Source organism: Elephantulus edwardii, unplaced genomic scaffold (genome assembly GCF_000299155.1).
Source record: "Elephantulus edwardii isolate Elephantulus edwardi_28Jun2011 unplaced genomic scaffold, EleEdw1.0 scaffold00053, whole genome shotgun sequence".
Classification (NCBI taxonomy): domain Eukaryota; kingdom Metazoa; phylum Chordata; class Mammalia; order Macroscelidea; family Macroscelididae; genus Elephantulus; species Elephantulus edwardii.
The window spans coordinates 15,569,505-15,573,534 of record NW_006399803.1 but is presented as its reverse complement, the minus strand read 5'-3'; the positions used below and the strand labels follow the sequence as shown (position 1 = coordinate 15,573,534).

The 4,030-nt window shown below is 49.1% G+C and overlaps 1 protein-coding gene and 1 pseudogene across 1 annotated transcript in view; both read right to left on the bottom strand.

Moving 5' to 3' along the window:
• The window catches only part of CLGN (calmegin), a 74,942-nt gene extending 71,183 nt beyond the window's left edge, over nucleotides 1-3,759 (bottom strand). The window contains exon 1 of the mRNA XM_006887021.1: nucleotides 3,631-3,759. The gene's annotated coding sequence lies outside the window, so the exon portion shown is untranslated. The remainder of the gene's footprint in view (nucleotides 1-3,630) is intronic.
• Nucleotides 3,582-4,030, bottom strand: part of LOC102853025 — a 32,158-nt pseudogene continuing 31,709 nt past the window's right edge.

The window sequence follows — 4,030 nt, the reverse complement described above, 5'->3', positions numbered from 1 at the left end:
AAAAAAAAAAGAACAACAGATCTGAACTATGCCCTAACCAGCGCCGTCCTCACAATCTCTGACATGCTCAAGCCTACTGTTATAGTCACTGTGTCAATGCCTCTTGTTGAGGCTCTTTCCTCTCTTTCTCTAACCCTCCATCTTGCCTAACATGATGTCCTTTTCCAATAATTGGCCCCTCCTGACAAGTCCAAAGTATAACTACATGACTTATTTTATGCAGAGTAAAATGAGATTCATGGAGATAACAAACTTTCAGTAAGTTTACACAACTAGTAAATAGAAGAGGCAAAACTCAAATGTACAGTACAGCTTCAAATGCCTAATTCCTTTCAACAAGCTCTAAGAGCAACCAAAATGTGGTGGATTGGATTTATAGTGACCTTACAGACCAGAGGAGAAATGCTCTATAGATTTTGCAAAGATGTCAATAAATCTTTTATGTTGTTGTTATGTGCTGTCGAGTCACCTGCAACTCATACTGACCCTATGTTTAACTGCTCTGAAGCCTGCCCTGAGCTAATGTCACTGACTCCAATACATCTAACCTCCATTATGCCAGTTACTGTATCAAACCATCTCATCCAGGGTCTTCCTCTCCTGCAATGTCCCTCCATCCTCCCAAGCATGATGTCCTACCTGGTACCTCCTGGCCACGTGCCCAAAGTATATGTGACGGAGCCTCAAAATCCTTGCCTCTAACGGATTACTTGGTTTCACCCTCTCCAGAACAAACCTGTTTGTTCTCTTGGCATTCCATGGAATGTTCAACACTCTTCTCTAGCAACCACAGCTCAAAGGCATCGATCCTCCTCCTGTCATCCTTATTCATTGTCCTGCTCTCTGATGCATAGCAAGTAATTTCGAAGATCATGGCGTGGATCGGGTGTACCTTAAGTCTCTAGACTTTCATCGTTGTTTCTCATTACTCTGGAGAGGTCCTGATAGCAGGTTTTCCCAATGCAGTTTGTCTTTTGATTTCCTGACTGCTGAGGCCAAGAGTGTTGATTGTGGAAAACCTTACAGCTGACACATATTTCTGGAGACACAATTCAATCTATGACAACTGCAGTCTGTCTTTTTGCTGCCTTAGGGAACTCTAGTGCCTCAGTGGTAAGAAGTTGTACTGCCAACCCAAAAGAATATGGTTCATATCCAATAAATGTTCTGTGGCAGAAGGATGGGAAGTCTCCTCCTAAGCAATTTACTGCCTCTAAAAACCTGCTGGAGGGTTAGTTAACTGAGTTGGTTCCAACTCAATGAGACATAACAACAAACCTTTACAGAAATAGATCAGATACATCTTTCTTTGAGCAAGGGGCTGGTGGGTTCCAATTCCTGTTAGTACCTAAGTTAGGGACCCAAGTGTTTCTAACTGTTGTTGTTGTTATGTGCCATGGAGTCATTTGCAACTCATAGTGACCGTATGTACAACAGCCCTAAACCCTGCTCTACCCTGTGCCAACCGCATTGCCTCTGACACACCCATCCCGATTACCCCAGTCACTGAATCAATCCACCTCATAGAGGGTCTTCCCCTCCTGTGCTGTCCCTCTACCCTACCAAGCATGATGTCCCTCTCCAAGGACCTGTCCCTCCTTACAACATGTCCAAAGTATGTCAGACGAAGCCCCAGAATCCTTGCCTCCAAGGAGTAGCCTGGTTTAACCCTCTCTAGGATGGATCTGTTTGTTTTCTTGGCAGTCCATGGAACATTCAATACTCTTCTCCAGCACCACAGCTCAAAGGCGTCAATTCTCCTTCTATCCTCCCTAGTCATTGTCTAACTCTCTGATGCATAACAAGTGATTGTATCAGGCGCACCTTAGTCTCCAGAGAGACAATGTTGCTCTTGAGTACTTTAGAGAGGTCCCTAACAGCAGACTTTCCCATCGCAATACGTTTTTTTATTTCCTGGCTGCTGGTGCCAAGAGTGTTGACTGTGGAGCCAAGCAAACTGAAGCTGTGAACAATCTCAATCTCTTCACCATCCATCCTGATGCTACCGATTGGTCCAGTGGTGAGAATTTTTGTCTTCTTGACATTGAGCCTCAGTCCATACTGAAGGCTGCAGCAGTCCTTGACCCTCTGCAGTAAGTGCATGAGGTCCTCCTCAGTTTCAGCGAGCAGGGTTGTGTCATCTGCATAATGCAGATTGTTGATAGATCTTCCACCAGTCCTAACGCCACACTTCTCCTCATAGAGCCCAGCTTAGTTTCTAAGAATGGTAAAATTTACTGGGTACTGAAAACTCAAACACAAGTCAAACTCACTGCTGTCCACTTAGAAACGAGGCACAGCTGACCCTCTAGTAGGTTTTTGGAGCCTGTAAATCACATGGCAAGAAACTGCCCATCTTTCTATGGCCTGGAACAACCAGAGAGGTGAGGCCTCTGGGTCAGCGGCACAATTCCCAAGGAGAAGGCCACCAGAATTCCCTATTAGGAAGAGTAATTTACAGTACTGCTCAATGTTTATAGACCATTAACATACATCACTCATCCAAAATTAACCATGTCCATTAAATAAATAAGATCAACAATACTGTATATTTTGCTCTAAGGATTTGGAGATGTCTACATGTGATTGGATTAGACAGATTTGGAGGCGAAACTGTAAAACTGAGGTCACAATTAGAACTCAGAAATGGAGGGTTTGCCTAGAGTGATTGTGTGTGTGTGTGTGTGTGTGTGTGTGTGTGTATTTAAAAAGTAAAAGCAAACAAAACCACACTAACTCAGGTTTCTTGCTCACTTTCTGCATCAAAAAGTTTCAATACAAATGAACTCCCCTAATCCTAGATTTCTTCCAAAGGCGACGTGATTTACTTTCCTCTTCTCTGGGCTTTCCCGGTGTATTAGTTTGATGCCATTTGCCACTAAATCTAAACAAATGCCTGCCGTCGTTGCTTGGGGCACAGTCTATAAATAAAACAGCTACAGAGTCCGACTGATCATAAACAGGCTCTAGGCGATAATGAATCTCTCGTAATTAAGGCTTCTCTGGGTTCTACCCAAACCTCCCCGCCCCTCCCCGGCGGCGCACCTCGGTCTCCAGGCAGCGCATCAAGGGAGCGGTCCGGAGTCCCAGGCCACCTCCGCAGTGATGACTGGATCCCTTCGGCGGCACATCAGTGGGGACTGCGTAAACTGAGCCTTTTTTGGTTCTGTCTGCCTTTTTTGAGGGGAGCAGCGGGCGGAGTGAGCGGCTCCGGATGCGCCCCGGGCCCCGCTCCCGGGCCCCGAGCGCCCTCCCGGTCTGGCGCGTGAACTGCACTGCGGTGGTAACCGCTGGGGTAACGGCCTCGGCGCCGTGGCTGCAGGCGCGGCAGGCTCAGGGGGCGCCGGGCTGCCCCCCACACTCGGTCCATCGCAGCAGGTGGGCACAGCGGGGCCGCAGGACCCAAGGGAGTCGCGGGGCATCGAGTCCCGCCGCCCAGGATGCCGCAGGAGTCCACCTCCAGAGCCTCCTTCGCGGAAGCCCACAAGCCGCATCTCCTGAACTCAGCGCCATTCCCTCACCTGGCCTCGGCCTAGGAAACCCCGCCCGGGGGGGGAGCCACACGAGTCGGACGCCTCACATCAGCTCAAGGGCAAAGGGCAGCGGGAAGGTGGCTGACAGCTCACGCACCTGTTCAGCGGGCCCGTTTTCGGCAGTGGCAGCTCAGATGTCCGAGTCGCTGCCACCACTTGGTCCCGGAGACTCCCCAAGCCAATCCCGCCGCTGGCCGCGCAGCAGCGAGTGCTAACGGCGCATGCGCGTGCGGCCGCGGGCGGGGAAGAGGCGGTGGCGAGCGAGACTTGCAGCGCGCACCTGCAGTGGGGAGGCTCAACTGCCACAGAGGGGCGCTCTGTCGCGAGTCCAAAGTGGCGGAGCCATCAGAAAATGAGCCCTCTTCACAGGTCCTCCTGCTTGCTTTTCTTTTTTTTCCTGAGCCTCCTTTTCCCCTGCATTGATCTTTTTTTTTTTTTAAATTTTTTTTTATTTCCATTCATTCATTGTTGCACTTTTCTCCCATCCCAACCCTCCC